The sequence below is a fragment of the Haemorhous mexicanus genome, chromosome 6 (genome assembly GCF_027477595.1).
Source record: "Haemorhous mexicanus isolate bHaeMex1 chromosome 6, bHaeMex1.pri, whole genome shotgun sequence".
Lineage (NCBI taxonomy): Eukaryota > Metazoa > Chordata > Aves > Passeriformes > Fringillidae > Haemorhous > Haemorhous mexicanus.
Window position 1 is genome coordinate 61341155 of NC_082346.1, and position 11545 is coordinate 61352699.

Below are 11545 nucleotides of genomic sequence, written 5' to 3' on the forward strand. Positions count from 1 at the left end.
CTAATGAGTGTTTCTCAGACTGTGGTGCAACCAGGGGCAGGGGGAGTGCATCACCACAATCTACCCTGCAATGGCGTTCTGCTTCTCTGGGCCTCCACATGGCAGTCATCACTGTGGATGCGGTGGGAGACTGTCGAGATGACACAGCTGCTGCTGCTGATGGCAGAGGGCTGCTGCACGGCATTTAACTTTCTCTCTCTCTGCATCCCACATTCTTTTCTCTTTTTCTTGGCACTATGAGCTGGTTTTCTACTCTGCTACTGCCTATGAGGCTCACAAACACAGCTCTGTTAATGAGCCCCTCTTTCAGCAGCCATTGAGCAGCACACTTGCGAGCCGACGCCGAAGATCCTGGTACTCATTCATCGCCTGGGAGTGGGCAACTGGATACCATGCCAGATGATGGAAGAGATTGGGTGGCTGAGCTGATGCAACGTCCAGAGGCAAGCTGATCTCCTGAGGCAATCTCTTGTTGCCTATGATAAAGTGCTTAAGGCATTTCTCCTCCAGGCAGCAGCGCAGATTTACATTGATATCTCGCAGGCGACGAAAAAAATACCTCCTGTGCCATCGTGACACGGGAATGGTGTTCAGGAGGTGCATGACAATGGTCTTCATTGTATAGGTGGAAAAGCCTGTGCCCAGCTGAAGACGGGAGAAGAGCTGCAGGCATTTGAGGTGCAAGCTGTCAGGGGGGGCCTGCCTGGCAATGTGCTTGAAGAACTTCATCTCTGCCACATGGTAGGTCTCTGGCCACAGAGTGCTTGGGGTTCCAGCATATCCTGGCTGGCTGCTCACAAAGATGTCAGAGTCACCTCTCCGCACCCCAAACAGCACCTCAATCCTGAAGCTTGCTTCTCTGTTGGTCACTTTGAATTGGCAGGAGCGTGTGGAGGGCAGCAGCACTAAATGCCAGTTGTGTGACTGAGGCAAAGCTGGCCAGATTGCTCTCACCAGCTGGTAGAACCAGCGGGCAGTTTTCTGCACGTCGAGGTAGGAGCCGGTGCACAGGGTGTCCAGGAGGCTGGGATCCTGATTCCTCCTCAGCTCCTCCTCAGGGTGGTGCAGGAAGCACAGCATGTCCTCAGCCTGCTGCTCCCTCGTGCAGGTGCACTCCAGCTGCACACGGACTCGGAAGTTCCTCACCTGCCTCTGCCCTGCACTGTCCAGCTCCAGGTGGAAGCTGTGGCCTCGGGGAGGAGTCATGGGTATGAGCATGCAGTACACGACATCCTGCTCACGGGGACTCCAGCCTTCAAAGGCACTGCCCACCCCGATGGCTCGTTGCAGGACTGGGTAGAAACTGTTTGACAGGACGCGTCCAAAATAAACCGTATAATTGTCCATGAGGTCTGTTGTCCACTCGCAGCCTCTCTGCAGGTCCTGTACTGGCCACTGGATGCGCTCGTCTAGAAGCCATCTCAGATAATTGTCAGAAATATGGTCTTCATCTCCCTCGCTGCTGTCCTCTGCCTCATCGCTCCTTTTCCTCCAGGAAAAATACAGTCCCAAGAGGACGATGAGGAGCCCAGCAACAGCCCAGACCTGCCAGGGCTGCAAAACAAAGCAGAGCAGGTCTCCCCAGGCCCCTCCACTCTGCTTCAGGGTGAGCTGCTCCACCTGCTGCTCCAGCCGAATTCTCTTCCGCTCCAAGCGCTTTGCACGCAGCTCCATGTGCAGATGTTTTTCCTCATCCAAAACATCACCCACAGGCTGTACGTACTGGATGAGGCTTTCCAGGAGCATGAAAAAGAATGTTCTGGCATCCATGGTCTGCAGGAGGATGAAGAGCAGGCTTAAATGGGGCCAGTAGAGAGGGAGATGACAATGAGGGCAGCAGGGATGGGAATAACAGCAGCAGGGATGGGAATACCAGGGATCTGAGGGCTGGAAGGACAGGGCCACAGACAGCGTGCAGGCAGCAAGGGCTGTACTGCTCCCCCAGCAGCAGCAGCAGAAGCATCTCCTGCACTGTGGCCTGCCCAAGGCTCTCCCATGAGGGGTTGTCCCTACATGCAGAGGGACAGGTGCACCCAGCCCCAGGTGCAGCATTTCAGCCCCAGCCCTTGTTCCCAGCCCAACCTCCCCACCACGTGTGCACTCACCGCTTGCCAGAGCAATGCAGGGCCAGCGTTACCTGCTGGGGCCTTTTATGGCTGCCTCCATTGTGACACGTCCCCCGTGATGTCACACGTGTCACAGCATGTCACAACCCAGCCAACCCCACCCTTTTTCCCCTGAGCCACCTCCTGGCTCAGGCACTCAGAGTGGCCCTGGTGTACTGCTTAGGGCTGCCATTGAGTGAAGCTTTTCCAAAGGACACCCATTGATCTCTTTTTGTGATTATTTTCATCTGCCTTTCACTAGCAATCTCCTAGATATCCCTCTTGGAAGGCACCCTTGAGGATCTTTGAGTCTAAGCTTTGACTCCTCCCTGGTTGAGCTACGCTGAAATCTCAGCATCAGTGTGGTTGAAAAAGGCCCTGAAGATCACACAGTGCAACTGCAAACTTAACACTGCCTACTGTGCCAATCAGCCAGGTCCCCAAATGCCACATCCACAAGACTTTGAAACCTCTCTGAGGGTGGTCCCTCAGAGCCATTTCCCTAGGCAGCCTGTTCCCAAGAGTGACATCCTTTTGGTTGAGGGGATATTTCCTAGAGATCCAATCGAAACCTCTCCTGGTGCAACTTGAGGTCATTTTCCTCTGCTCATATTGTTTGTTCCCTGGGCTGATATAATGATCCCCACTTAGCTACAACCTCTCTTCTGGGGCCATTGGCATCATGTCAGGCATTTGAGCTGTGAAACCAGCTCCTGGCAGAGGAGAGAAAGGTGGTGCTTGTGCACTGTACTTCCCATGATCCAGTGGGACAAAATGGGTTCTGGATGTGCAGAAGAGTTGCAGGTTGCACAGAAGGGGCTCCATGTGAGGAGAATCTTTGTGCCAAATACATCAGCCAAGGGAATCCATGCCCTTCCAAGCAGGAGGAAAAGTCATAATTTTCCTTGGAGAGAATTGGAAGGGTTGGAGTGAAAGTCAGTGCTGCAATGTCTCTGCATGTCCATGTGGATTTTGCTAACCTGCAAGGCCAGAGTGTCAAGAGGGAATCTCAGCAGCCAAGAAATGCCCTCTAGCTCTGGGGCCTTCCATGGCACGGGCAGCACAAGGGAGAGCCCTTCCGTGGCCTTTGCCTTCAGCAAGGCCCCAGTTTGGGCAAACCCTGAATTCCCTGTGAAAGCAGCTCAGATTTACACTGCCCAGCCTGAAGGATGCCAGAGGACAGACAAGGCCAACAAAGGTGCAAGTGCAATCCAGCTTAGGCTACAGCTTTCTGTCCTCGTGTCTCTGGAGCCTTGGAGTGGAAGGCTTCGTGGCTGGCGGTGACTTTCACCAGCTCTCCTGCTAACAGCCCTGGGCACCCCAGGGCTGCTTGGTCTCAGCCCAGGCTGGTGCAGGAAGAAATGATCACCTGGCTTTGGAGACCCCTGAGACAAGCATAGATGATGAGTGTCCAGAGAAGACACAATCAGCACTGCACAGCTGCTACTCTAAGCCATCAATAACAGAAAATTCAAACCTTACTGTTTGGGTTTAGGGTCTTTGCTGTGTTTCGTTTGGAGCTTTTTCCTCCCACAGGAAAATGTGTCACATTTGCCATATTGTACACCTGGATTTGAGTGGTCCACTCTCCGTGCTGCCTAGATGGAACTCAAAATTGTGCCTTTTACTCCTCTCTTTCCCTGGTTAGGATGTGTGAGTTCAAGGGACTGATGGGTAACAGGGTTTCTCTACTCTCTCCTTGAACTCAGGAGCCAGGAGAGCCACCCACCCCCCTCCCCTGCCCTGCCCCAGCTTGAGCCTTCAAGTCTTCTGCAGTAGGGCAAGGTGGCATGTGTTCAGTGGCTCAGCTGCCAGCCCCAGTGCCAGCCATGGTGGAAGGCTCATCTGTATGGAATGAGTCAGCTCACAACTGCCAGCATCTGGGCTGTGTCCCACCCTGAACTGCTCCTGCCATCAATTCAAAGGACACAAGCATGACACTGACAAGTTCCCCTGGAAACCATGTACCCAAGTGCCACCCCACATGTTGCTGAATGGCCACAAGCAATGATCATTGCACTAATTCCACATGCAGCTGGTGCCCCTGTTTGACAGCACTTTCAAAGGAGAAATCTTTCCCTAATATCAAATCTAATTCTCCCCTGGCAGACCTTGAGGCCATTTCCTCCTGTCCTCTCCCTTGTTTCCTGGGAGCAGAGGCTGACCTGCACCAGTCCCACCCTCCTGTGTGGGAGCTGCAGAGAGTGAGAAGGTTCCTGTATGATCTTGACCGTGGCTGCAGGCATGTGTCCCCCTGTCTCTGTGCCCGCATTGCCGGCCCTGCAGCCCTGCTCCCGGAGCCCTGTCCCCGGGCAGAGCCGTTCCCTGCCCGGGCACAGCCCCATGGGCTGCTCCCTGCTGCGGCCTGGGCTGGCCCCGAGCAGGCTCCCCCTGCGGGTGGCCCCGGGCTGGCCGCGTGTCCCCAGCCGGCTGTGCCCGGGCAGCTGCCTCAGCCGTGAGGGCTGCAGAGCTGCGGGAGCCCAGGGCTCTCTGCCGGCCGCCCTGCAGAGCTCCCAGCTCCAGCTGGCAGGGCCTCAGCGCCCGCCCTGTGTCCTCCCGCACGGACGGACAGGCTGAACCCTGCTTGCTGCCCTCATGGCAGCTCTCCTGGCCCCAGCGCTCTCCAAGGCCTTCTCCAGGGGCACCTTCCTGCGGCCTTTCAGTCCCTGCCCGGGAGCCAGCAGAGACCTGCAGAGGGGCTGTTGGCAAGAGTCTGGAGGGACAGCGCCAGGGCAGTGGCTTCCCTCTGACACAGGGCGGCCTTAGGCTGGAGATGGGCAAGGAATTCTGGCCTTGGAGGCTGCTGAGTCCTGGCCCACGCTGCCCACAGGAGCTGTGGCTGCCCCATCCCTGGCCATGTTCCAGGCCAGCTTGGATGGGCCTTGGGGCAGCCTGGCCTAGCGGAAGGTGTCCCTGCCCTTGGCAGCAGGGCTGGAACAAGACAATTTCTAAGGACCCCTCCAAGCCAAGGCATTCTGGGATTCTGTGATCAGAGGGGCTGGGGGCAGCTCGGCCTAATTTCTGCTTAGAGCCAATTCAGCACTCTCAGTTTGGCTGAGTTCAAGGAGTTCTATTCAAGATCCCAGATTCACAGTGTGTGACATTTACCACTACTATAGGCCTGGCTGCGATCAATGAAGTCTAGCACGCTCCACATTCTGTAAAAGTGCATTTTATTGAAGCAAGAGCAAAGGTTTTTCAGCTCACCCCTTGTAAATGCGCTAACTATAGAGCATGAAAATGGGTTGCAACATATAGCGACACTAGATAAGGCTTTACTTGTACATAAAAATTATATCATATATGTAATATATACATATGGTATATAATATATATTATATAGCTTTATTAAAATATAACGTATATAGTGTATATAATATGTATGTTTTATAAGTAATAATTTTATCTATTTTATGAGAGACCTTCCAGACACAAATGCACTAACAATATTAATATGTTTCAGAATAGATAGTGATACTAAAATGTGCTCTACAGTTATTACTTTAACACAATCACATATTCAACTCTTTAGAATTCTTTCTTACCATGATATAATATTAACATTTTTAATATTTTTGATATTATTTCTATGAGAATTTTGTTTTACTGTCATATATGAAAATTTAAAAACTTACGAGTATATAATTTGTACACATGACATAAATATCTATGAAATAAAAATCTAGATTCTTATATATACAAAATTTTGGGTGATCTCTAATGCAGTTGGTCCAAAGGTTCCATGAAGGTTTTCCTTCCAGGGCCAAGGAGAGACTCCATCCATTGACTCATGCCAGGCAAGCATTGCTAATTTTTCCTCTTGGTCCTTTTTGCCCTGTTTCTTTTTTTCTTTTACATTCCCACATTCCCTTTTCTTTCTTACTCCAATTTTTGGCCCTTCTCAAAGGCAGGGAACAACTGCATCTTGCAGGTGGGGTTTGGTGACTTTGGCCCTTCATGTACAGCATGTGCTCTCTTCATGTGCATTCTTAGGATGGAGGAAATGCTTGCATGGCTTTATGTTGATCTGGTTGACTTCTTTTGGAAAATTAGATGATACAAGTAGGTAGAACATACCCTCCCATGGCCCTCCACCTGCTGAGGCGGCAGGAGAGGCTGTGGGACCTTCGCCAGTGCCTTTGCACAAAAGCTCTTCTCCTTAAAGCACCAAATTTTTAATAGGAGGTGGATCTCTTCTGCCAGCTGTGAGCAGCACAAGCACGGCTCTCTGCAGGAGAATCTTTTTCAATCGTCAGGTTTAAGGATTGCTACAAGCCGACGTTGCAGATCCAAGTACTCGCCTCTCCCCTGGGAGCAAGCAACTGGATCCATCACCAGGCGATGGAAAAGGTTGGGTGGCTCAGTTGTTTGAACATCTGGGGGCAAACCGATCTCCTCAGGAAGCCTCTGGTTGCCCACAATGAAGTGGTTGAGGCGTTTTGCTTCCAGGGATAAGAGCAGTGTCTCACTTATATCCATCAGTCGCCTCAGGAAATGTCTCCTGCACCACTGTGACACAGGAATGGTGTTCAGGAGGTGCATGACAATGGTCTTCAGTGTATAGGTGGAAAACCCTGTGCCCAGCTGAAGACGGGAGAAGAGCTGCAGGCATCTCAGGTGCAAGCTGTCAGGGGGGGCCTGCCTGGCAATATGCTTGAAGAACTTCATCTCTGCCACATGGTAGGTCTCTGGCCACAGAGTGCTTGGGGTTCCAGCATATCCTGGCTGGCTGCTCACAAAGATGTCAGAGTCACCTCTCCGCACCCCAAACAGCACCTCAATCCTGAAGCTTGCTTCTCTGTTGGTCACTTTGAATTGGCAGGAGCGTGTGGAGGGCAGCAGCACTAAATGCCAGTTGTGTGACTGAGGCAAAGCTGGCCAGATTGCTCTCACCAGCTGGTAGAACCAGCGAGCAGTTTTCTGCACGTCAAGGTAGGAGCCGGTGCACAGAGTGTCCAGGAGGCTGGGATCCTGATTCCTCCTCAGCTCCTCCTCAGGGTGGTGCAGGAAGCACAGCATGTCCTCAGCCTGCTGCTCCCTCGTGCAGGTGCACTCCAGCTGCACACGGACACGGAAGTTCCTCACCTGCCTCTGCCCTGCACTGTCCAGCTCCAGGTGGAAGCTGTGGCCTCGGGGAGGAGTCATGGGTATGAGCACGCAGTACACGACATCCTGCTCACGGGGACTCCAGCCTTCAAAAGCACTGCCCACCCCGATGGCTCGTTGCAGGACTGGGTAGAAACTGTTTGACAGGACATGTCCAAAATAAACCGTATAATTGTCCATCAGGTCTATTGTCCACTCACAGCCTGCCTGCAGGTCCTGTACAGGCCACTGTATGCGCTCCACTAACATCCTTCCTATGTTCTCTTGAACACGATCATCTGCTTCATTTCCACCATCATCTTCATTTGCATTCACACTTTCTTCTTCAGCCTCCTCTCTCCTCATGCTCCTTTTGCACTCCATAAACCATAGGACCAAGACAAGGACTAGAAGCAGAGCAACAGCTAAGAGCTCCAAGTACTTCCCCACTCCACTCTGCTCTGGGGCCAGCTGCTCCATCTCCCACTCCAGCCAAAGCCTTTCCAGTTCCTGCTGCTCTGCATGCGCCTTCATGTGCAGATATGTTTCCTCATCCCAAACATCATCCACGGGCTGTGGGTACTGGATGAGGCTTTGCAAGAGCAAGAAAAGGAATACTATGGAATTCATAGTCTGCAGGAGGATTGAGAGAAGGCCGTGAGTGGTGCTTTGAGGGAGGCAGCTACCAGTGGGCGAAGCAGGGATGGGAATCCTCAGGGATCTGAGGACAGGAAGGACAGGGCCCCACACAGCTGGCCCCAGCAGCAGCAGCAGCAGAAGCCCTGTGGCCTGCCCAAGGCTCTCCCATGAGAGGCTGTCCCTACATGCAGAAGGAGAACCCAGCCCCACGTGCAGCATTTCAGCCCCAGCCTTGATTCCAGGCCAGCCTCCCCGCCACGTGTGCACTCACCGCTTGCCAGAGCAATGCAAGGCCAGCGTTACCTGCTGGGGCCTTTTATGGCTGCCTCCATTGTGACACGTCCCCCGTGATGTCACACGTGTCACAGCATGTCACAACCCAGCCAACCCCACCCTTTATCCCTACCCTGGCTCAGGCACTCAGCGTGGCCCTTGAGTGAAGCTTCTTCAAAGGATTCCCAGTGTTCTTTCTTTTGGATTTATTTTCATCTGCCCTTCATTGGCAATCTCATAAATATCCCTGTTGGAAGGCACCCTTGAGGATCACTGAGTCTAAGCTTTGACTCCTCACTGGTTGAGCTACACTGAAATCTCAGAGTCAGTGAGATTGAAATGTCCCTGATGATCACACAGTGCAGCTGCAAACTTAATACTGCCTACTCCATTAACAAACTGAGTCCCGAAATATTCCAAGCCTTTTTAATCCCTCCAAGGGGGGTGACTCAGCTATTTCCCTAGGCAGCCTGTTCCCAAGCTTGATATTAGTTTTCATGAAAGCATTTTTTCTGAGATCCTATCTAAATATCTACATGTGATGCAATGTGAGGTCATTTTCCTTGATCTTATTGCCTGTTTCCTTGTGTCACTGGACAAGTGGAATCTTCAGACAAGCCCCTTCTAAGCCTATGATTTTGTCAACAGCTCATATTTAAGAAATCTTTCTGGCCCACATGTTCTAAAGATCAAATCTATTTATAAAATGACTTATTTATTAAACAGACAGGAGATAATAGATAAACAATCTCTGTCAGAGTTACCTATTACTCAGTATAAAACAAAAAGGAACTAGAAGTAGATTACAGCATAACAAACAATGTACAACATGAAGGTATCTCTATTAAAGCTTGTCAAAGAAACAGCATTGAGCAGGAGTCAAATTTTACACACCACAGTGATGATGATAATAATGTGGATTTCTTTCACTAAACCTCCACGGCAGTAATTGCAAAACAAGTGTCCTTGTCCACAGGAGAAACACCACACATTTCCAGAGAACTGTAGAGAAAATGTCAGCTTCATGAAAGTTCGGTAAGGCTTTTATGAAGTGAGGTGCCTGTCAGAAATCCAGCTTCTCTTTCCAGATCTCTCTTCAACAGTAAGATGTTATTGGCAGTTGGGATATGCCAGCCCACTGATATCCCCATGGCACCAAAAGAACTCACTACAAGACTGTTGGTCCTGTTTGAATTACCTGAGCAGTTAACAAACCACAGATCAGCTCTGGAGCGGAATGAGATGCCCTGCCACACCTGGGAGAATAAATCAACCCCCACCTGGCTACAGCCTCCCTTCAGGGAGCTGTAGAGAACCATAAGGTCCCCTCTGAGACACTTTTTCTCTTTGCTAAACATCCCCACTGTTGCAGTGGGTGGTGTTCAGAGTGCCGTGACCTTCCCAAAGAAGCCACTTAAAAAAGGCACCTCGCTGACTGTGCTCACGCTGGGTGATTTCAGCTCTTTTATGATCCGAGTGGCGCAGAAGAAGAGGTAGGGTCTTTGTGTTGAGTTCCAAGGAGAGCCTTTATTGGGCTTCTTCCTTGAAATGGTTCAGGGAAAAGGAGCTGCTCAGGCACAGAAAGCAAGGATTTATAGAGGGATCTTGAGAGGTGGGACAGAGCACTAGGGCCAATGGGATGAGGGCACAGGGGTGTAGCGAGGGGGAAGGGCCAATGGGATACATTGAATCTACATGTCACAATAAGGCGTGCTGGGAGAAGCCTTTTTCCTCGCCCTAAGAGGTGGTTATGGCTTAAGGGGTTTTCCCTCTAGGGGAGGACAGTGGATTCTTTCCTTGTTGGCCTACCAGCCTCCGCACCCCACCTCCCTCAGCCTTTCATCAGACTTGTGCTCTTATTGAAACATTTTTAATAAAAAGGACTAGCATTTGTGGACATCAATACCCTTGAAACTACATGGTCAGGGGCTCTTATTAATTAGTTCCTTGAGCTTGCTCTCCCAGAACGCTCGGGAGTAGCTCCGTGGACAGTTTTTTCCATAACACTTAAGATTTTTTACTCAAGCATTTCTTGATTACTGTGGCCAAGACAGCACCAATCACCACTTCACCCACAAGAGCATTTCTATGGACGAACAACAGGTCTAGGAGGGCACTTTTCCTTGTTGGTTCCTACAGTACCCATGTCCAAAAGCTATTTTCAATGCGGACTTCAGGAATTTTTTGGGCTTGTTCAGCTCTTCTCTGTGATGTTGTCCTAGGTTGACTATATGATGCTTTTATCCCCAATCGTCTCATTCCATTTATGCTGAATAGTAAGTTTTGCATCTTTAAGATTTGCTCCAAGGATTGAGGGGGGGAGAGGAGGCGCGCAGTTTGTTTTCAGACACTGAACTCACTCCTACACATTCCTGCTTCTGGACTGTGTTTTTTTCTGCGGATGAGCAGACGGCGGGACAGAGCACTTTTTTTTCCTTGCTTTTTAGTTAGTTTAGCTAGCTGAGGCAAAGAAGTTCCCTGGACTGCGCTTTTTTTTCCCTTTTTTCCCCTTTCTCTGGACCTGTTCACACCTGCTCTGGACTGAACAACCATAAGAGCACCAGCAGCTCGCCTCGGTGGGCCGGGCCGGGCCTGGGCCACGGCATTTCCAGCGCCGGAGGGACTGATAAGGGACTGAGTGAGCTGAACTGGAGTCTGGGGACGGGACTTTCTGGGTGTGTCATCTCCTTTGGAGCAGCAAGGGGTTTTATTGTTTAATATTAAGTTTTCTTGTTTAATAAATAGTTTTTTTCCACTTTTCTCCAAGGAAGTATTTTCTCCTGGACCGGTTGGGGGAGGAGTAGTAGAATCCGATTTCCTAGGGGGGCCCTTTAGGGGTTCTCTCCCAAATTTGCCCTGAACCAAGACAAACACATCAATTGGCGCCCAACGTGCGGCTCGAGAAAGTGGAAAAAAACATTATTGATTGCATGTTGGTTGTGCTTGCTCTGTAGTGAGTTAAAGCAGTCAGTAGCCATGTTGCTTGATTTCATAATATCTCTTGGGGTGGAGGCCTTCATGTGGTTCTGGTCTATAAGCCTTTTTGAAGTTTCAGTACCTTTCTGGTCACTAAGATTACTGTCCCTAAGACGTAAGTTTCACAGTACAGAGGCACAGATTGCTGGAGTCTGCTTACAATATGTATGGTGTATGGTTTCTTCGTCCTACCCCGCGTCCTAGTTCCAGCAGTATGTTTTGGGAATTTATTAGTAATTGCACCCAGTTTGTTAGAGGAAGAGCAGGGAATGAGACTTTCCAGCCTTTCCTTTCCTTCTTCTCCTCTGAATCTGTTATGTCACTTTTTGAGAATGTTCAGTTTCCCCTGACTGTTAAAGAGACCATGTTTCTGGCATTTAATGTGGTAAGCTTCCTCTATATGGTCTGCAGCTTCTCTAGAATGAGGGCTGAGATGTCCAGAGGAGCTGACAAGACCCCTGACCCAG

General features: G+C 50.6%; 2 pseudogenes; both read right to left on the reverse strand.

Moving 5' to 3' along the window:
* Positions 1-233: 233 nt before the first annotated feature.
* LOC132328375 (inositol 1,4,5-trisphosphate receptor-interacting protein-like 1) lies at positions 234-2015 on the reverse strand (annotated as a pseudogene).
* A 4335-nt stretch (positions 2016-6350) lies between these two features.
* LOC132328431 (inositol 1,4,5-trisphosphate receptor-interacting protein-like 1) lies at positions 6351-8016 on the reverse strand (annotated as a pseudogene).
* Positions 8017-11545: the final 3529 nt, after the last annotated feature.